The sequence below is a fragment of the Triticum aestivum genome, chromosome 7A (genome assembly GCF_018294505.1).
Source record: "Triticum aestivum cultivar Chinese Spring chromosome 7A, IWGSC CS RefSeq v2.1, whole genome shotgun sequence".
Classification (NCBI taxonomy): domain Eukaryota; kingdom Viridiplantae; phylum Streptophyta; class Magnoliopsida; order Poales; family Poaceae; genus Triticum; species Triticum aestivum.
The window spans coordinates 150,232,028-150,255,334 of NC_057812.1; the positions used below are offsets into that span (position 1 = coordinate 150,232,028).

Below are 23,307 nucleotides of genomic sequence, written 5' to 3' on the forward strand. Positions count from 1 at the left end.
TCAAGATGGTTTTCGTCCTAATGGTGCCGACAGGGCTTTTTTCCCTTGATAATCGCCGCTGAAGCCACTTCTTCTTCTCCATCTTTCCACCGTTGTGTTTCCTTTACTGGGGCGGCCGCCGCCTCCCATACCCAGATGATTATGGACAAGAGTTTTTTCAGCAGCGACGAAGTTGGCAGCGCCGGCAAGTCCTACTCAGACGACGCACTGAAAAGGCGTTGCCAAATTATTTGTATTGTCTTTGAGACAATTTGTATGTTTCCTTTTGAGGGGGCCGAATTGTTTTTTCTTTTTCTTTTGAGAAGACCGAATTGTTTCTTTGCAGGCCGAAAAGGAGAACAAGAGAACGAAAGAAAGAAAACGGGAGAAATCACTCCGGCCTTCTTACGCAGCGAGGCCCGGCCCAGTTACCACTCAGCTTTGTCCCTTTATATTCCCCTCCCCTCCAAACCCTACATCCTCAGCCCTCATTCGTCTCCAGCCGTAATCCCCCCTCGAGTCGAGTCCTCCATGCGAAATCACACCAGCCATTAGCCGTCTCACCGCGAATCCCCCTATGGTTATTCGGTCTATTTCCTTCTCGCTGCATTTCTCAGCTTCTTCTCTTTTTGCTTCAATGCGTTCTTCGCTTTCCCCTTTGGTGTTGAGGGGATCTTATTTTTTGTGGAAGAGGATTAGGGTTTCGCCAAGAGCTGGCAGATGACGACAAGCAAGACAGGGACTCTGCAGCGCCCTCGATTTCAGATCGGGGGTCGCGAATGATGCATTCCGTCTAGGGGAATCTCCGATGCTATTCCCAATTTCCTCCCGCACCATCTTTGCTTTGTTTCTGCATAAATAGGCTGTAGTGTTTCGCCTCGTGAACAGAAGAAACTAGCATATGACGATAAGCAAGACAGGGACTCTGCAGCGGCCCCGGCCGCGAATGATGCATTCGTCTAGGGGAATCTCTGATGCTAATCTAAGTCACGCCATCTTCTCTCTTGGTCTCGGCCTGAACGCACCTGAACCCCACTGGCGTTTGCTAGCTTTTTTTCCACTTTGTATTTTAATCTGATTTATGAATCTGTGCCGCAACAAATTTGGTACAAGCATAACTAGCATAAGACGATAAGCAAGACAGGGATCTCTGCAGCGCTCCTGATTTCAAATCGGCGGCGCGGATGATGCATCCGTCTAGGGGAATCTCTGATGCTATTTTCACTTCACTTGCTTTTTTCTCCCTGTTTTTTTGTCTTCTGTTGTTTTGATTTAGCTGCCTGTACCAGTGTTCAATACAGTATGAGCATTTCGCAGTGATTTCCTTTTAACTTGGCACCTTGTTGTTGCACTGAACTGTCAGCCTGATGATTATCCTCGAGAACGGAGATCTGAATCCATTTCTCCGTTGAAGCCCGCTTGGCCGCCGTGCTTGACCTGTCATGGCATTTGTTTCTTGGCTGGGTTTCTCTCAGGAGTAAATTGCAAAACCCCCAACATTCAACATGCATGCATGCATGCATCTCGCGCACACACACACACACACATACATGTATGCACGAAGCAGGCCGAATGGGCTCCGGGAATGGATGTGTAGAAGCAAAAGTTATGAAGGCTTTGGCAGATCGGGTGAATGCCCCCCACTAGATTCATGGTTTACTTGTTTATAAGTAGTGTTTGGTATCAGTTCACCTTTAATGGTTCAATGCCTGGTGGTTTGCTGTAGAAATTATCATGCGAGTATTATTTGGATCTGAACATAACTTATGTGTGAATTGTAGTGCTTATGTTTGGACATCGCGAAGATTAAAAGAAACGAGAACGAAGGCCAGAGTACGTAAAGAGTATTCATTTATCAAATACGGAACCTCGTGTGCTTGGCTAGCCTGATGATTACATTACCTTTGGATAAAGAATAAAGTTCTGAGATCTCAGCTCCGTTGAAGCTCACCTAGCTTAGGCTGCTGTGGTGGATCCTACTCCCTCCTTCCATAAATAATGTAGCAATTTGCTCTTGGGAGTAAATTGTTGGAACATACATGCACAACACACATGTGTGTATATATATATATATATAATCTTCCACCAACCTGGCTGGCTGGGCTCCGGTGAGAGTGTTTGAAGCCACAAAAAGTATGAAGGCTTTGCCAATGCATAGTTCTTGGTTCTGTAATATTATTCTAGTTGAGTTGTCTGGCCTCTGTATTAGCTAATCTCAAATGCACAACTTATTTTAAATCGTTGCTTTTTCCTTGTTTCATGTTGATGTTTGCAGTCAGATATATTGGCTTTGACATTGGAGCATTTTGATCTAGCTGCCTGTTAATGTAAATGCACTTCCCTGTTGAAGCCTGCTTGGCCACTCTGGTGCATTGGCAGTTCCAAGGTTTTATAGGAATTGAGATGCATGTCATCTCACTTCATATGATTTTTCTATCCCCATGATATTCCTAACCAAAGGAGGCCTTAATTTCCTTTGACCGAGCTGACTGATCAAAAGAATGCTCTCCTATGTGTTTGTATAGAGTTTTGCAACTCTGATTGCTTAACTGCCATTTGGCTGTACTTTTGGAGGGTCAGTAGGGTGTTTCTGCAGTGCCCTTATTGTTGCTCTCATTGGTTTGTGCACCTTGAGATTATATTGTGTATGTCTCAGCTGTGGTTGCTGGTTTCTTGTGTTAATTTCTTCTGTAGTACTTCTGCCTGCATTTTTTTATTGAATACAGTTTAAGCATTTTGGAATGGAAAATGCTCAGTCTTGAGGCATTTTGTTGTTGAGGTATGTGGTTGGCTGAACTGCCAGCCTGATGAATAACCTAAGAATGAAGATCTGAATACAATTCTCCGTCAAAACCTGCTTGGACGCTGTGCTTTCTTTCTTTCTTCCATTCTTGGCGGGGTTTCTTGGGTAATCTCTGATGCTATTCTCACTTTCCTCCCATGGAGTGTTTTGCCTTGTCAAATTTTGTTTTAGCATATGACGATAAGCAAGACAGGGACTCTGCAGCGGCTCTGGCTCAGATCGGGGCCGTGAATGATGCATTCGTCTAGGGGAATCTCTGATGCTAATCTAAATTCACAGTATCTTTTCTCACTCTTCCACTGGTGTTTGCTATTCGTAGCTGTTTATCCCATGGATTTTAATCTGATGTTGTTTGCTAAATTTGCGTTGCAACAAATCCGGTACAAACATAATTGGCAAATGACGACAAGCAAGACAGGGACTCTGCAGCGCTCCCGATTTCAAGTCGGGGCTGTGAATGATGCATCCGTCTAGGGGAATCTCTGATGCTAATTTCCTTTTATCTTTTTTCTCCTTGCATTTTATTATCTTGATTTAGGTGCTATTAACTGTGGTAAATACAGTGTGAGCATTTTCACAATGATTTCTTTTAGCTGGAGGCACTTCCTTGTTCAGATAAGTGGGGTTCCCTGAACTGCCAGCCTGATGATTATCCTCAAGAATGGAGATCTGAACCCACTTCTCCGTGGAAGCCTGCTTGGCCGCTGTGCTTGTTGAATATCCTGGTTTCTTGGCTGCCCACCCTCAATGGTTTAATGCCCTGGTGTTTTGCTGTAGAAATCATCATGGCAATATTTGTTGAGTTCTGAACATAACTTACCTTCAATGGTTTAATGCCCTGGTGTTTTGCTGTAGAAATCATCATGGCAATATTTGTTGGGTTCTGAACAAAACTTGTGTGAATCGTTGTACTTATGTTTGGACATAGCAAGATTAGCAGATACAGGAATCAAGGCCAGAATATGTAATAGTATCTGTTTATCAAATACGGAACCTTGTGTGCTTGGCCAGCCTGATGATTACACCTCTTCATAAAGAATGAAGTTCTGAGGTCTGAATGCTCTTCTCAGCTCCGTTGAAGCTCGCCTAGCTTAGGTTGCTGTGGTGGATCCTACTCCCTCCTTTCCTAAATGATGTACTCCCTCCGTCCACAAATATAAGATGTGTACTCCCTCCTTGCTGAATTGGAACATGCATGCACACACGCATATATATTATCTTCCACCAACCTGGCTAGCTGGGCTCCGGTGAGAGTGTTTGGAGACACAAAAAGTATGAAGGCTTTGCTAATGCATAGAATTCTTGGTTTTGTATTAATGTTATAGTTGAGAAACTTGTTTGGACTTTGTATTAGCTATCTCAAATGCACAACTTCTTTGAAATAGTTGCTTTTTTCTCATTTCATGTTGATGTTTGCATATATCTATTTGCTTTGTCATTGGAGCATTCTGATCTAGCTGTCTAATGATTACCATAGTGTGCATTGTACTAAGAATGGAGATCTAAATGCACTTCTCTGTTGAAGCCTGCTTGGCCACTCTGCTACATTGGCAATTCCAGGTTTTTTTGGGGTATCTGCTAGAGATGCTCTTAACCTGCTGTTGCTGCTACCTCCATCACTGGTGTTCCTTCGAATGTTTTCCTTTGACTGAGCTGGCTAAGTGGACTCCAGGGAATAAATATGTTGAAACAAGAAGTATGAATGAAGATGCTTGTAATTTCCTTTGACTGAGCTGGCCACTCTGCTACATTGGCAATTTCAGGTTTTTTTGGGGTATCTGCTAGAGATGCTCTTAACCTGCTGTTGCTGCTACCTCCATCACTGGTGTTCCTTTGAATGTTTTCCTTTGACTGAGCTGGCTAAGTGGACTCCAGGGAATAAATATGTTGAAACAAGAAGTATGAATGAAGATGCTTGTAATTTCCTTTGACTGAGCTGGCTAAGCGGACTCCAGGGAATAAATATGTTGAGACAAGAAGTATAAATGAAGGCTTGGCTGATCAAAAGAATGCTCCTATATGTTTCTATAGCGTTTTGCAACACTGATTGCCTAATGGTCATTAGGGTATGTTTTGGAGGGCCATTGGGTGTTTCTGCAGTGCCCTTAAATTTCTATTCTTGTGATCTTTTCTGGCAACTGAATATTGTTGCTCTCATTGGTGCACGTTGAGATTTCCTTGTGTACCTCCACACATGGTTGCTGATTTCCTGTGTTAATTTCTTCTGTATTTCTTCTGCCTGGGTTTTTCATTGAAAAATTCTTAGCTGGAGCCATTTGTTGTTGATTGAGGTAGGTGGTTCAGTGAATCCCGCATGGCCTGCTGTGCTTGATTGATGCCTTCCCCCTCCTTTGTTTCTTGGCTGGGTTTCTCTTGGCAGTACATTACAAACACCCCCCCACACACATGTACACACAAAGCAGCCTAAATGAGCTCTGGGAATGGATGTCTAGTAGCAAAAGCTAAAAGGCTTTGGCAGATTGGATGAATGCCCCCCACTAGATTCATGGTAAGGAAAGATTTGACCGGATCTGAACGTAACTTCTTTATGAATTGTAGTACTTATATTTGGACTCGAGCAAGATTAGCAGATATGAAAATCAAGGCCAGAATATCTGATAGTATTTGTTTGTCAAATACGGAACCTTGTGTGCTTGGCCAGCTTGATCAAGGCTAGAATGAATATCTGATAGTATTCGTTTCTCAGCTCCGTTGAAGCTAACGTAGCTTAGGCTGCTGCGGTGGTGGATCCTACTCCTTCTGTTCCTAAATAATGTAGCAATTTTTGGATTTGAATTGGAACATGTATGCACACTCTGGGCTCCTGTGATGGTGTTTGGAGATACAAAAAGTTTGATGGCTTTTGGCAAATGCACGGAATGCTGAGTTCTGTAATAGTATTATTCTAGTTGAGAGCGTTGTTTGGGCTCTGTATTAGTTTTCTCAAATGCGCCGCTTTGAAATATTTTTTTCTTGTTTTGTGTTGATGTTTGCAGTTAATATATTTGCTTTGTCCGTTGAGCATTCTGGTCTAGCTGCCTGATGATTACCACTAAGAATGGAGATCTGAATTCCCTTCCCTGTTGAAGCTTGCTTGGCTGCTTTGGTCGATTGGCAATTACAAGGGTTTTTTGGGGTCCGTTGGAGCTGCTCTTAACCTCCTCCTCCTGCTGCTGCTGCTGCTTCTTCTACCACTACTACTACTACCATCACTTCAGTTCCTTGCATGCTTGGAACTACTCAACCCTCCTAAACTCTTAATTGCCTTTGACTGAGCTGGTTAAATGGACTCCAGGGAATAAATATGTTGATGCAAGAACTATGAATGAAGGCTTGGCTGATCAAAAGAGTGCTCATATATGTTTTTATAGCATTTTGCAACTCTGTTTGCTTAATTGGTCATTAGGGTGTTTTTTGGATTAGGGTGTTTCTGCTAAGCTCTATTCTTCTAATCTTTTCTTGCAACTGAATGTTGTTCCTTTTTCTGTTTGGTATTGTCTTTTTTGGTTTGTGCACCTTGAAATTTCCTTGTACCTACATATTTGCTGATTTCATGTGTGTTTCCTCCGCCTGGGCTTAGTCCGAGGCACTTGTTGTTGGGTGTTGGGTGGGGTTTGTCAAGTGAATTGCAAACCTGACAATTAGCCATAAAAATGGAGATCTGAATCCATTTCTCCGTCGCTTGGCCGTGTGCTTGGTTCATCCCATCCTTTGTTTCTTTCCTGGGTTTCTCTCAGTAGTAAATTGCAAAAACCCCAACATGCATGCATGCACACATGTACGCACAAAAAGTTTTGGCAGATCGTTGAATGCCCCCACTAGATTCATGTTATGCTTGTTTAAGGAGCATTTTAGCTTAGTTTGTGGCTGCCTGCTTTCCTTCCATGGTTTATTGCTTGATGTCTTGCTGTAGAAATCATCATGGAAATATTTGTTGTGTTCTGAACAGTTGCTGCCCTCATTGCATGCTTTGGTTCCTGTATTTTGCTGTGGTTATCATGGAAAGATTTGTTTGGATCTGAATCTTATGTTTGGGCTAGTATTTGTTTATCAGATACTAAACCTTTTGTGCTTGGCCGGCCTGATGATTACCTATGCATAAAGAATAGAGACCTGAATGCTCTTTGAAGCACACCTAGCTTATGCTGCTGTGGTGGATCCTACCCCCTCCATTCCTAAATAATGTAGCAGATTGGATATGCACAAAGCAGGCTAAATGGGCTCTGAGAATGTGTGTGTAGAATGGGCTAAATGGCCAGCCTGATGAAGGCCAGAATATCTAGGCTTTCTCAGCTCCTTTGTACCTTGCGGAGCTTAGGCTGCCTTGGTGGGTCCTACTCCCTCCATTCCTAAATAATGTAGCAACTTGCTTTTAGGGAGTAATTTGGAACATGTATGCACACTATATCTCTCTCTGATCTTCCACCAACCGGTTAGGTGGGCTCTGGTGACGGTGTTTGGAGATACAAAAGTTTGAAGGCTTTTGGCAAATGCACAGAATGCTCAGTTCTGTCAAGTAGAAAGTTGTTGGTTTCTGTATTACTCCCTCCGTCCCCAAATTCTTGTCTTACATTTGTCTAAATACGGATGTATCTGGTTACGTTTTAGTATTAGATACATCCGTATCTAGACAAATCTAAGACAAGAATTTTGGGATGGAGGGAGTATTTTTCTAAAATGCACAACTTAGAATTTTTTTTCTTGTTTTGTGTTGATGTTTGAAGTTGAATATATTGGCCTTGTCCTTTTGAGCATTCTGGTCTAGCTGCCTGATGATTACCACAAAGAATGGAGATCTGAATGCACTTTCCTGTTGAAGCTCGCTTGGCCGCTTTGGTGCATAGGCAAATCCAAGGGATTTTTGGGGATCTGTTGGAGATGGTCTATACCTCCTGCTCCTGCTGCTGCTGCTCTAATACTACTTCCACCATCACTGGTGTTCCTTGCATGCCTGGAACTACTCAACCCTCCCGAACTCTTAATTTCTTTTGACTGAGCTGGCTAACTGGACTCCAGGATTAAATATGTTGATGACAGAAGTAATAATGAAGGCTTGGCTGATTGAAAGAATGCTCCTATATGTTTGTATAGCGTTTTGCAGCCCTGTTTGCTTAATGATCAGGGTGTTTTTTTGGATTAGGGTGTTTCTGCAGTTTCATTAAAGCTCTTCTTCTGATCTTTTCTGACAACCGAATGTTGTTTCTTTTGCTGTTTTGGTTTTGTCTGTTTGGTTTGTGCACCTTGAGATTTCCTTGCGTACCTCTCAGACATGGTTGCTGGTTTCTTGTGTGTAAACTGCCAGCCTGATGATTAGCCTAAGAATGGAGATCTCAATCCATTTCTCCCGTTGAAGCCTGCTTGGCTGCCATGTTTGATTCATCCCATCGATTGTTTCTTTGCTGGGTTTCTCTCAGGAGTAAGTTGCAAAAACCCCAACATGCATGCATGCACACATGTACATACATGGCAGTCTAAATGGGCTCCGGGAATGGATGTGTAGACTGTAGAAGCAAATGTTATGAAGGCTTTGCAGATCGATTAATGCCCTCACTAGATTCATGTTATGCTTGTTTAAGGAGCATTTGATCTTAGTTTGAGGCTGCGCGCATTCCTTCCATGGTTTATTGCTCGGTGTTTTGCTGTAGAAATCATCATGGAAGTATTTGTTGGGTTCTTAAGACATTAGCAAGATTAGCAGATACGAGAATCAAGTTAGTAATATCTGTATAGTACTGTGTTTGTGTATCTAATAAGGTTAGTCATAGTGGGGAGTAACTTGGTGTCACGCATATGACACTAGTCTTCATAGACTATGGGTAGTATCATGGAAGCCTTATTTGCTTAGATGACTCATTTTCCCTTTGGGTGTGTTATGTTATGGTGACATTATGTTACCACAAACACCTCTCACTAACTACTTGACACATAAGCAAACTTGTCTTGGGGAGCGTTATGTTACTAGCTAAAGTTGCTCCCACTATGGCCAGCCCAAGGAGCAATATGTGCGTTGCCAGCCTGGTGATTAACCTTTGCACAAAGAATGGGGTGTCTGCTCCGATGAAGCTTAGCTTGGCTTTGCCTGCTGTGGTGGATCCTACTCCCTCGTCTAAATATTTGAAGCAATTTTCTCTTAGGAATAAATTGGATCATGCAAGCATATATTGATATGTACATACATCTCAGATCTTACACCAGCCTTGCTAGGTGGGCTCCGGTAAATGCACAGAATGCCCAGGTCTGTAACAATCCTAGATGATGAAGTTGTTTTGACTATCAACTTATCTCAAACACACAACTTCTTGGAAATAGTTGCTATGTTCTATTCATGTTGAGATTTGCAGTTGAAAATATTTGGCTTTGTCATTGGAGCATTCTGATCTAGCTGCCTGATGATTTCCATTGTGTGCACTAAGAACTGGAGATTTGAATGCACTTCCCTGTGGAAGTCTGCTTGGCCACTCTGGTGGATTGGCTCTACTATTAGCTTGCTCTGCCTGCTGGGGGTACTATTATACCACTACTGCCACCACCAACACCATCAACTCTTATATTTCTTTACGGAGGGAGTAATTCTCAATCTTTCTGAACTCTTCTGCCGAGCTGGCTAAGTGGACTCCAGGGAACAAATATGCTGAAGCAAGAAGTATGATGAAGGCTTGCAGATTGAAAGAATGCTCCAACTTGCCATCCGACAATGCTTTAATATTTTTTTGCAACTCTGCTGCTGAATGGTCATTGGTCTTTCTGCTGATGCTTTGCAACGTTGATTTACTTAATTGTCATATACTCCCTCTTCTATGTGATGTTTTTGCAAAATTGATTGCTGGGATGTTCATTGGTCTTTCTGCAGAGTGATTTATGGTTTTTTTGGTTGTCTTCTTGAGCAAGCGAATATTGGTGCTCTTGCAGTTTTGTGGTGTTTTTTGCCTGTGTTGCTGTGTGTGCTTGATGAGATGTCCTTTTGTACCTCTACCAAACATGGTTGCTGACTACTTGTGTTAATTCATTGTGTTTTTAAAGTGTATTTTTCAGGCATTAGATGGTCCTGCATATGGGTCGAGGGTGGACTGAGAGCAAATAACAATGTGAAGTTGTGTCGTGGTATAAAAACCAGAGTATTTAAGTCCAGTAAATGTTTAGGCTGATTTTGTATTTGATTCTTTGTAAATGTGATGTACAGTCTTAGCTTATAATGTACTGTACTTTGGTTTTAGATACATACCTCTACTTTTGTAGATGGGTTTTCACAAATGAGCTACGATCTATGTGATCAAATTTCATAAGAACAGGTTGGTATGCAAGGTGGAAGCTTCAGTGCTCTGAATTTTGCAAGTATTTTATCATTCTAGTCCCCAAATGGAGTTCATTATTTCTCCAAATTAGGCTTTATAGCGTAGACGATCAGGTATATCATACCTAGAAGGACTTTGAAGATCTACTGGACTAGGTGCACGATGCAAAAAAAAGGGCAAAATAAATAATGGAGAAAAGTGACGTTGAAACGTGAGGCAAGGGGAGCCTCATTTTTTTTTGAGGGGAAGCCTTCGTGCCGCACTTTAAAGCTGGGAGGATTATTAGTCCAAAAAAAATAGAAGAATTTGTGCCAAAATGGTCCACTCTTGGAATCTACGAAGTGGCTAAATGGCAACTCCGCCATTTTAAACTACAGTTCCGCCAACTCCGCTTCGGAAGCTGTGGAGCGGAGCATTGCCAGCCCCCGTGTGTCTACCAAATTGTGGGCCACTACGTTAGAGATTGTACCAATACATTGTGCATAGGGAGCCTCATTTCACTAAGGTAAATGATTCGTTTTGATCGACCGACTAGGATTAATGTGGAGGGATTAATGTGGAGGCGTTACGTACGGTGGGGCCCATGCATTGCTTTTCTCGCCCGGCCCCTAATCGCTTCATGCGGGCCGCACCACATGTCATGGTCATGCCACTTTCTGCTGCGGGCCAATGTCGCTAAGAGCTGCGAATGGCGAAAGGGAGGGGCGGCGGTGCCGTGAGCACCCCTGATATGCGTTGTAAGATCGAGGGGGAGGAGTTGCAAGGTGCTACAACCGGCATAGCTATTGTTAGGATTTAGTTAATTCTATTAATCCCTGTTTTTCCTAATCCGGACGGGACGACCACGGCCATGGAGCAACAACAAACTTCGATCCATATCCCTGTGCTCGATGGATTGAAATCAAGAAAGAGAGAAATCGGAGTCAAGAAGCAACCGAAGCCTTGATCTAATTGCTACGTACAAGAATCAAGGTGCTACCTTCCGATTTTAATCCTTTACGCAACAAACTGTCTTCAGGCATGCAGGCCATGGCCTTCGGCTGCCTTCCGGCATGCAGCAGCGGGAAGAACAACACACGACCATGGCCTTCGGCCTCTGCGTGGGGCTTCCTAGCGCGGCTCCTCTGCAGCCCCGACTCCTCTTGGAGTGGAGACGGCCAACGGCTGACGCGGCGCTCTTTCTTACGGTCGGCGAACCCATCTCGCTCGTCGGTTACTGCGGCGCTCGCGCCCACGCGGCACCAGGCTGTGGCGGTCGAAGGTAGCAGTGGCCAACGGCCATGGCCGCTCAGGTCGCACGACGCTGTTTTACTGAAGCCTCCCGTCGCACGACGCGGACACCGCATCCGACGCGGAGCGACTTTCTCGATGGCCTCGCCTGCCGAGGGAATTGTGGCGGCTTCCGGCCGGCGACGCCTGAAGCGCGCGCGCCGCGGCGGCTCGTCCCTCAGGCGTCGGTGACTTGCTCCATGCGTGTCAGCAAAGCAAGGCAACGCTGGTGGCGCAACCACCTGGAGCGGTGGCAGCCCGAAACGGCGGCCATGGCGCGGCCTTCCCGGCCTCTTCCCCTGAGGGAGACCCAGCGCGCGGCGGCGCACAGTGCGGCCGTCTCCGGGCGGCGACGATTATCTGGGACGAGTCCCAATCGTAACTGCAGAAGAGAACCTTATCTCTTCGGCTGCTTTGACTGCAGCCCTTGCAGTTTCTCATAATCAAAAATGAGTTTCTGCAGTTTTCTCTTAAGCCTTCCTGCTTAGTTCATCACGCATGGTAGCCTATTTATCTGTTGAGTTTCTTTAAAAAAAATCCAGAAATATGTGGTTGTTGATGCTTGACATGTTCAATGTGTGTGCTTTTTAGCAATCCCTATAACATGTCCTATTAATACAACGACGCTGTTTTGCGATTGAGATTAAGTTTTCTCGCACATCCATATTGATTTGCGATTGAGAATTTTATTTTCTCGCAAAACAATCTCATAGCGATTGAGATTAATTTTCTCTCGCAAAATATTAATTCATCTTGTTGAATTATCTTGCAACTTGATACAGGATCATCTCATTTAATTTGGGATCTATACAATTCAAGTTTTTCACTTGAACATCAAGTTTGCAACATCATTACTATTCATTATAATAGTGGTGTATTTCTGTTGAGTACGATGTATTCCGGAATGTATGTATCTCCATGTCCGCTACATGTTGAGATTAATACGTCTATTTGTAATTGAGATTTTTAATTTCTTGCAAATAAGAATGCAAAATTCAAAGTGATTTCTTCAAATCAATGTATTGGGATCACAAGGTAGTCATTTAGATCTACTGCCTTCGCAGATTATCAATGACTACTGTTAAAGCTTATATTTTGTCATTTTGACATTATAATTGCTTTACAAAGTGCTCTCCCACGCATTTTACTAAGTCATGACATAAGGCATTACGAGTGAGTATCTACTGGTTCCATCAGATTATACTCTCTAGTGCTGCGAGATCTACTCCATTTTGGAGATTATCTTCAAGGTGTCATATTTAGCAATTTGAGATTCACACTAATGGTTTCAAGATAACTTCTTGAAATACCCATTGATTTTGCTAAGTTCATTATAACATCAACCATGATGGTCTTTAATTTACTGGTTGTAAATTAATTATCTCTGGTTTACCCATAGAGGTAACATATGGCTATAGAGTTTGGGGCATTCGCCCTCAATGGCCACCACTGCCCTATCGGGGCCATGGACATCATGATCGCTCTTGTGTCTCGTGGGATAATGTGTGCAATCCAGGATTCACTTCTGGTCAGAATCACACCGCTAATAGAAAAATGTTGTCTTATACATTATAAGGCATTAAATTCAGATCTCAGAATCTGGTTATTCTGTATCAGCAATTCCTGGGATACAATGAACCTCAAGGGCAAAGGTTTGAATCTTACTTCAACCTTCAATCCGACAACACCAGCTGTGACGGGACCCTATGAGCACGGAGAACTTGATGGTTGAATATGCCTCAACTGACATGTTTGGAGACTTCTTCTAGTCTCTCAATCTCCTGAGTGGTCAACATAATTTATGTCAATTTACGATGTTCTAATAAGAACATAAGTATTGTTGTCATCATATATTGTATATCACAATATATTGTATCAGCACTTTGATACACATACATTTGTATGCATTCTATATATCTGACAGTGATTTTCATATTGAAAATCTTCATGTCTATATATAGATTTATACGGGAGTCAATCCGATGAAAAATGATATGTGCCTTGTGGACATATGCACCACACACACTCTATACTCAGGGAAGTCCAATGTTTCCACTCTCATTGAGAGAAAGGAGATATTTTAAAATCGCTAGACGCGATGAGGTATTTGTTGGCTCAACTCGAGTCATATTTACTATCCTTGTGGGTACTCGAGTATCGCCAGGATGCTTTATTGCTTCCGGGTTTAGCTCGTACCCTACTAAACTATAGAGGTATCCGTCAAAGTAGTTTCCATAGTGAAACTTATGATGACAACAAAGAGGAATATCTTCTCTTTACCATATGCAACGGATATGGCAAGCACATTCTCTATGTATCATTGGCATTGCACTACACATACTACAAAACCCGTAGCACATGTTACGCATGAGATAGTTTTCCAGAGTGTCTTTTGCATGACAGACTTGGCATTCCTGCTTTGGTCATCATTGACATTGGGTTGAAACCGAAACTATCAGCAATTCCAGTGTTTATGATTATTATGATGCTACATTCTAACAATATTTGGATTTTACGTGCACTACATGTGACACACGGAGGAAAATTTTAAGGCTTGTACACCTTAAAGTGTATGCTGAACCACTCAGACTCCTTGAATGCATCAAGTCGAGGTAAGTGGCTCTTCCCAACCATTGAGTAGACTATTCAGGTATTCCATGGTTCTAAACGACATATCTACATGATGGTCTTAAGTGTGTGCTTTATTCACACAAAACCATTGGCTCATTATCTTGACATCGATTTCAAGCAAATCGAATGGATAACCTTGCAGAATTCTCCTTGAGTGCCTTCTTTATGGCCCTTGGATTGAAGTTTAGCAATTTGTCCTAATGTCTAGACTCAAAATGGTTTGGTAGAATCCTATCCAAAGAGTTAAGCTCATTGCATAATCTTTACTTTGGAATTGCAACTTACCAACTTTATGTTGGAGTCATGCAGTCTTACACGCTCATGACCAAACTACATTATATTATTCCCTCTATCTTTTATACGTGGAAATCTACCAAGTATTTCCTATCTGCAGTAATTCGGTTACACGCCGATATCACCACCCGGCATACATCATTAGCCCCTCAACATATAGTTGGGATCTATGTGAGGAATAACTGTATTTCCATCAATACCTCAAGCCCCTCGAATGGGGCATTATTCAAGGCCAGTATGTTGATTCAATGAGGAATATTTCCAGGCATTAGGGGGAGAATTCAAGTACCATAAAGATGTTGGGGAACGTTGCAGAAAACAAAAATTTTCCTACGTTTTCACCAAGATCCATCTATGAGTTCATCTAGCAACGAGTGATCGTATTGCATCTACATACCTTTGTAGATCACGCGCGGAAGCGTTCAAAGAGCGGGGATGAGGAAGTCGTACTCGACGTGATCCAAATCACCGGAGATCCTAGCGCCGAACGGACGGCACCTCCGTGTTCAACACACGTACGGTCAGCGTGACGTCTCCTCCTTCTTGATCCAGCAAGGGGAAAGGAGAGGTTGATGAAGATCCAGCAGCACGACGGCGTGGTGATGGATGCAGGGGTCACCGCAGCAGGGCTTCGCCGTTCTACTACGAGAGGGAGAGGTGTAGCAGGGGAGAGGAAGGCGCCAAGACTCAAGGGTGCGGCTGCCCCTCCCTCCCCCCTTTATATAGGCTCCCCTAGGGGGGCGCCGGCCCTAGGAGATGGGATCTCCTAGGGGGGCGGCGGCCAAGGGGTGGAGTGCCCCCCAAGCCAGGTGGGGCGCCCCCCCCCCACCCTAGGGTTCCCAACCCTAGGCGCATGGGGTGGGCCAAGGGGGGCACACCAGACCACTATGGGCTGGTTCCCCTCCCCACTTTGGCCCAATGGGGCCCTCCGGGATGGGTGGCCCCACCCGGTGGACCCCCGGGACCCTTTCGGTGGTCCCGGTACAATACCGGTGACCCCCGAAACTCTCCCGATGGCCGAAACTGCACTTCCTATATATAATTCCTCACCTCCGGACCATTCCGAAACTCCTCGTGACGTCCGGGATCTCATCCGGGACTCCGAACAACTTTCGGGTTACTGCATATTCATATCTCTACAACCCTAGCGTCACCAAACCTTAAGTGTGTAGACCCTACGGGTTCGGGAGACATGTAGACATGACCGAGATGGCTCTCCGATCAATAACCAACAGCGGGATCTGGATACCCATGTTGGATCCCACATGCTCCTCAATGATCTCATCGGATGAACCACAATGTCGAGGATTCAAGCAACCCCGTATACAATTCCCTTTGTCAATCGGTATGTTACTTGCCCGAGATTCGATCGTCGGTATCCCAATACCTCGTTCAATCTCGTTACCGGCAAGTCACTTTACTCGTACCGTAATGCATGATCCCGTGACCAGACACTTGGTCACTTTGAGCTCATTATGATGATGCATTACCGAGTGGGCCCAGAGATACCTCTCCGTCATACGAAGTGACAAATCCCAGTCTTGATCCGTGTCAACCCAACAGACACTTTCGGAGATACCCGTAGTATACCTTTATAGTCACCCAGTTACGTTGTGACGTTTGGTACACCCAAAGCACTCCTACGGTATCCGGGAGTTACATGATCTCATGGTCTAAGGAAAAAATACTTGACATTGGAAAAACTCTAGCAAACGAACTATGCGATCTTGTGCTATGTTTAGGATTGGGTCTTGTCCATCACATCATTCCCCTAATGATGTGATCTCGCTATCAATGACATCCAATGTCCATAGTCAGGAAACCATGACTATCTGTTGATCAACGAGCTAGTCAACTAGAGGCTTACTAGGGACATGCTGGTGTCTATGTATTCACACATGTATTACGATTTCCGGATAACACAATTATAGCATGAATAAAAGACAATTATCATGAACAAGGAAATATAATACTAATCCTTTTATTATTGCCTCTAGGGCATATTTCCAACGGTCTCCCACTTGCACTAGAGTCAATAATCTAGTTACATTGTGATGAATCGAACACCCATGGAATTCTGGTGTTGATCATGTTTTGCTCTAGGGAGAGGTTTAGTCAACGGATCTGCTACATTCAGGTCCGTATGTACTTTACAAATATCTATGTCTCCATCTTGAACATTTTCACGAATGGAGTTGAAGCGACGCTTGATGTGCCTGGTCTTCTTATGAAACCTAGGCTCCTTGGCAAGTGCAATAGCTCCAGTGTTGTCACAGAAGAGCTTGATCGGCCCCGACGCATTGGGTATGACTCCTAGGTCGGTGATGAACTCCTTCACCCAGATTGCTTCATGTGCTGCCTCCGAGGCCGCCATGTACTCCGCTTCACATGTAGATCCCGCCACGACGCTCTGCTTGCACTGCACCAGCTTACTGCTCCACCATTCAACATATACACGTATCCGGTTTGTGACTTAGAGTCATCCAGATCTGTGTCGAAGCTAGCATCGACGTAACCCTTTATGATGAGCTCTTCGTCACCTCCATAAACGAGAAACATGTCCTTAGTCCTTTTCAGGTACTTCAGGATATTCTTGACTGCTGTCCAGTGTTCCTTGCCGGGATTACTTTGGTACCTACCTACCAAACTTACGGCAAGGTTTACATCAGGTCTAGTACACAGCATGGCATACATAATAGACCCTATGGCTGAGGCATAGGGGATGACACTCATCTCTTCTATATCTTCTGCCGTGGTCGGACATTGAGCTGAGCTCAATTTCACACCTTGCAACACAGGCAAGAACCCCTTCTTAGACTGATCCATATTGAACTTCTTCAATATCTTATCAAGGTATGTGCTTTGTTAAAGACCTATGAGGCATCTCGATCTATCTCTATAGATCTTGATGCCTAATATATAAGCAGCTTCTCCAAGGTCCTTCATTGAAAAACTCTTATTCAAGTAGGCCTTAATGTTGTCCAAAAGTTCTATATCATTTCCCATCAAAAGTATGTCATCTACATATAATATGAGAAATGCTACAGAGCTCCCACTCACTTTCTTGTAAACGCAGGCTTCTCCATAAGTCTGCATAAACCCAAACGCTTTGATCATCTCATCAAAGCGAATATTCCAACTCCGAGATGCTTGCACCAGCCCATAAATGGATCGCTGGAGCTTGCATACCTTGTTAGCATTCTTAGGGTCGACAAAACCTTCCGGCTGCATCATATACAATTCTTCCTTAATTAAACCATTCAGGAATGCCGTTTTGACGTCCATTTGCCATATCTCATAATCATAGTATGCGGCAATTGCTAACATAATTCGGACGAACTTCAGCTTCGCTACGGGAGAGAAAGTCTCATCGTAGTCAACCCCTTGAACCTGCCGATAACCCTTAGCGACAAGTCGAGCTTTATAGATGGTAACATTACCATCCGCGTCCGTCTTCTTCTTAAAGATCCATTTGTTTTCTATCACTCGCCGATCATCGGGCAAGTCTGTCAAAGTCCATAGTTTGTTTTCATACATGGATCCTATCTCGGATTGCATGGCTTCAAGCCATTTGTCGGAATTCGGGCCCGCCATCGCTTCTTCATAGTTCGAAGGTTCACCGTTGTCTAACAACATGATTTCCAAGACAGGGTTGCCGTACCACTCTGGTGCGGAACGTGTCCTTGTGGACCTACGAAGTTTAGTAGCAACTTGATCTGAAGTTTCATGATCATCATCATTAACTTCCTCTCTAATTGGTGCAGGCACCACAGGAACATTTTCCTAAGTTGCGCCACTTTCCGGTTCAAGAGGTAATACTTCATCAAGTTCTACTTGACTCCCACTTACTTCTTTCGAGAGAAATTCTTTCTCTAGAAAGGATCCATTCTTGGCAACAAAGATCTTGCCTTCGGATCTGAGGTAGAAGGTATACCCAATAGTTTCTTTAGGGTATCCTATGAAGACGCATTTTTCCGACTTGGGTTCGAGCTTTTCAGGTTGAAGTTTCTTGACATAAGCATCGCATCCACAAACTTTTAGAAACGATAGCTTAGGTTTCTTCCCAAACCATAATTCATACGGTGTCGTCACAACGGATTTCGACGGAGCCCTATTTAAAGTGAATGCGGCAGTCTCTAAAGCATAGCCCCAAAATGATAGCGGTAAATTGGTAAGAGACATCATAGATCGCACCATATCTAATAGAGTGCGATTAAGATGTTCGGACACACCATTACGCTGAGGTGTTCCAGGCGGCGTGAGTTGTGAAACTATTCCACATTTTCTTAAGTGTGTGCCAAATTCGTGACTCAAGTATTCTCATCCATGATCTGATCGCAGGAACTTGATTTTCCTGTCACGTTGATTCTCAACCTCACTCTGAAATTCCTTGAACCTTTCAAAGGTCTCAGACTTGTGTTTCATTAAGTAGACATACCCATATCTACTCAAGTCATCAGTGAGGGTGAGAACATAACGATAACCAGCGCGAGCGTCAACACTCATTGGACCGCACACATCCGTATGTATGATTTCCAATAAGTTGGTTGCTCGCTCCATTGTTCCTGAGAACGGAGTCTTGGTCATTTTACCCATGATGCATGGTTCACATGTGTCAAATGATTCATAATCAAGAGACTCTAAAAGTCCATCTGCATGGAGCTTCTTCATGCGTTTGACACCTATGTGACCAAGGCGGTAGTGCCACAAGTATGTGGGACTATCATTATCAACCTTACTTCTTTTGGTACTCACACTATGAATATGTGTAGCATTACGCTCGAGATTCATTAAGAATAAACCATTCACCATCGGAGCATGACCATAAAACATATCTCTCATATAAATAGAACAACCATTATTCTCGGATTTAAATGAGTAGCCATCTCGTATTAAACGAGATCCTGACACAATGTTCATGCTCAAACTTGGCACTAAATAACAATTATTGAGGTTCAAAACTAATCCCGTAGGTAAATGTAGAGGTAGCGTGCCGACGGCGATCACATCGACCTTGGAACCATTCCCGACGCGCATCGTCACCTCGTCCTTCGCCAGTCTCCGCTTATTCCGCAGCTCCTGCTTTGAGTTACAAATGTGAGCAACTGCACCGGTATCAAATACCCAAGAGCTACTACGAGTACTGGTAAGGTACACATCAATTACATGTATATCACATATACCTTTCGTTTTGCCGGCCTTCTTGTCCGCTAAGTATTTGGGGCAGTTCCGCTTCCAGTGACCACTTTCCTTGCAATAAAAGCACTCAGTCTCGGGCTTGGGTCCATTCTTTGGCTTCTTCCCGGCAGCTTGCTTGCCGGGCGCGGCAACTCCCTTGCCGTCCTTCTTGAAGTTCTTCTTACCCTTGCCTTTCTTGAACTTAGTGGTTTTATTCACCATCAACACTTGATGTTCCTTTTTGACTTCTATCTCTGCTGATTTCAGCATTGCAAATACTTCAGGAATGGTCTTTTCCATCCCCTGCATATTGAAGTTCAACACAAAGCTCTTGTAGCTCGGTGGAAGCGACCGAAGGATTCTTTCAATGACCGCGTCATCCGGGAGATTAACTCCCAGCTGAGTCAAGCGGTTATGTAACCCAGACATAGTGAGTATGTGCTCACTGACAGAACTGTTTTCCTCCATCTTACATCTGAAGAACTTGTCGGAGACTTCATATCTCTCGACCCGGGCATGAGCTTGAAAAACCATTTTCAGCTCTTCGAACATCTCATATGCTCCTTGTCTCTCAAAACGCTTTTGGAGCCCCGGCTCTAAGCTGTAAAGCATGCCGCACTGAACGAGGGAGTAATCATCGGTACGTGTCTGCCAAGCGTTCATAACATCTTGTTCTGCAGGGAGAGCAGGTGCTTCACCTAGCGGTGCTTGTAGGACATAGTCTTTCTTGGCAGCTATGAGGATGATCCTCAGGTTCCGGACCCAGTCCGTATAGTTGCTGCCATCGTCTTTTAGCTTGGTTTTCTCTAGGAACGCGTTGAAGTTGAGGACAACGTTGGCCATTTGATCTACAATACATGTTGTAAAGATTTTTAGACTAAGTTCATGATAATTAAGTTCATCTAATCAAATTATTCAATGAACTCCCACTTAGATAGACATCCCTCCAGTCATCTAAGTATAACATGATCCGAGTTAACTAGGCCGTGTCCGATCATCACGTGAGACAGACTAGTCAACATCGGTGAACATCTTCATGTTGATCGTATCTTCTATACAACTCATGCTCGACCTTTCGGTCTTCTGTGTTCCGAGGCCATGTCTGTACATGCTAGGCTCGTCAAGTCAACCTAAGTGTTTGCATGTGTAAATCTATCTTACACCCGTTGTATGTGAACGTTGGAATCTATCACACCCGATCATCACGTGGTGCTTCGAAACAACGAACTGTCGCAACGGTGCACAGTTAGGGGGAACACTTTCTTGAAATTATTATGAGGGATCATCTTATTTACTACCATCGTTCTAAGTAAACAAGATGCAAAAACATGATAAACATCACATGCAATCAAATAATAATAGTGACATGATATGGCCAATATCACATAGCTCCTTTGATCTCCATCTTGGGGCTCCATGATCATCTTGTCACCAGCTTGACACCATGATCTCCATCATCATGATCTCCATCATCGTGTCTCCATGGAGTTGCTCGCCAACTATTACTTCTACTACTATGGCTAACATGTTTAGCAATAAAGTAAAGTAATTTACATGGCGTTTCTCAATGACACGCAGGTCATACAAAAAAATAAAGACAACTCCTATGGCTCCTGCCGGTTGTCATACTCATCGACATGCAAGTCATGATTCCTATTACAATAGCATGAACATCTCATACATCACATATATATCATTCATCATTCATCACAACTTTGGCCATATCACATCACAAAACACTTGCTGCAAAAACAAGTTAGACGTCCTCTAATTGTTGTTGCAAGTTTTACGTGGCTGCAAGAGGGTTCTAGCAAGAACGTTTTCTTACCTACGTTAAAGCCACAACGTGATTTGTCAACTTCTATTTACCCTTCATAAGGACCCTTTTCATCAAATCCGCTCCAACTAAAGTGGGAGAGACAAACACCCGCCAGCCACCTTATGCAACTAGTGCATGTCAGTCGGTGGAATCGGTCTCACGTAAGCGTACGTGTAAGGTTGGTCCGGGCCGCTTCATCCCACAATACCGTTGAAGCAAAATAAGACTAGTAGCGGCAAGAAAGTTGACAACATCTACGCCCACAACAAATTGTGTTCTACTCGTGCAAAAAGAACTACGCATAGACCTAGCTCATGATTCCACTGTTGGGGAACGTTGCAGAAAACAAAAATTTTCCTACGGTTTCACCAAGATCCATCTATGAGTTCATCTAGCAACGAGTGATCGGATTGCATCTACATACCTTTGTAGATCACGCGCGGAAGCGTTCAAAGAGCGGGGATGAGGAAGTCGTACTCGACGTGATCCAAATCACCGGAGATCCTAGCGCCAAACGGACGGCAACTCTGTATTCAACACACGTACGGTCAGCGTGACGTCTCCTCCTTCTTGATCCAGCAAGGGTGAAGGAGAGGTCGATGAAGATCCAGCAGCACGACGGCGTGGTGATGGATGCAGGGGTCACCGCAGCAGGGCTTCACCGTTCTACTACGAGAGGGAGAGGTGTAGCAGGGGAGAGGGAGGCGCCAAGACTCAAGGGTGCGGCTGCCCCTCCCTCCCCCCTTTATATAGGCTCCCCTAGGGGGGCGCCGGCCCTAGGAGATGAGGGCAAATGGCATTTCTCAACTAGATTGCAAAAACCTTTCAAATGATTCAGATCCAAAGACCATGGCCATGGCAAAGTGTGAACAACACTCGGACTGAACTCAAGCAAAGGGTATAATCTAGGTAGAAATGATCGTGCTCAATAATGGGAAGGTATTCATAAACAATACCTACACCAGTTTTTTTCTGGAAACAGAATTGAGAACAATGAGGTGGTGAAACAAAGAGCAAGTATTGTAGCACAAGGGTTCACGCAGATACCCAACTATTCTCCAGAGGTGGAATCTCTTTCCGGTAACTTATATCATTGGCAATACAAAATCATCTATCTCTGCAGTTGATAGATGCAGTGATTACATATCCATGTGGATCACTAGATTCAGACATATATGATTGATTTCCGATGGAATCTCAATTCTGAATCGAAATACAAAATGCAACATACATTGTGTAAAACTAGTAAGTCACCATACGACTTATTGTGGTCGGTACATATGGTACAACCGACGTAGTGAGTTCCTTATACAAAAGGGTTACTCCTGCAAAGATGATTATGCATGTTTGTATGTCTGCAATGATGACACATGTAATCATCTAATGACGGAGTTTAAATGAAGGATTTGGGTAAACCAAAACACCACTCTTTACTACAACTTGAGCACCTTCATTCATACATTATGGTATACTATGTTGTCTATATCCAAGATATATTGGAGAAATTCATTGTGGACAAATATTATCAATCCATAACTCTCATGGTAGTTCATTATCTAGACATAGAGAATGATCTATTTAGACCAAAAGATGATGGAAATGAGATATTGGGACTCAACGTTCCATATGCCATTGGACCGACCAAACACAATTGGTTGGTACTCAAGAATATCTTCCGATATCTTCAAGGCATGAAACATCTTGTCCTGGTTTTTTAGTTTTGGAGAAATCTGAACACCAATATCATTGGATACATCGATCAGATCCCCACTATGTCAGATCGTAGACAAGTTTAGTGTTCCTACTAGGTGTGGTAGCCCTCTCATGAAGAGTCTTTGAAACAGACCTCATGGCTGCATCCACCAACCATTATCTCAACGATAATGTTTCTTGTGTTGCTCGGATGCAAACAGGTTACATAATAAGCAATATCACTATATTGCATATCTTGCAAGTCAAATCAATGCGACTGATTTGTTCAGCGGGTCTCTACTAACTTCTATGTTTTGGTATGTGACGGCTTCGAATTTTGCAAGAATCAG

General features: G+C 43.6%; 1 long non-coding RNA gene and 5 pseudogenes across 1 annotated transcript; all 6 read left to right on the plus strand.

The window, feature by feature from the left end:
• The first annotated feature begins 475 nt into the window (after positions 1-475).
• LOC123148604 (uncharacterized) lies at positions 476-6,117 on the plus strand. The gene is made up of 2 exons (XR_006474006.1): positions 476-4,342; positions 4,546-6,117. It is a non-coding gene; the product is annotated as an uncharacterized lncRNA (long non-coding RNA).
• LOC123155225 (uncharacterized) lies at positions 693-794 on the plus strand (annotated as a pseudogene).
• LOC123155223 (uncharacterized) lies at positions 874-960 on the plus strand (annotated as a pseudogene).
• On the plus strand, positions 1,098-1,198 carry LOC123155224 (uncharacterized; annotated as a pseudogene).
• Positions 2,950-3,048, plus strand: LOC123155221 (uncharacterized; annotated as a pseudogene).
• On the plus strand, positions 3,175-3,274 carry LOC123155222 (uncharacterized; annotated as a pseudogene).
• Positions 6,118-23,307: the final 17,190 nt, after the last annotated feature.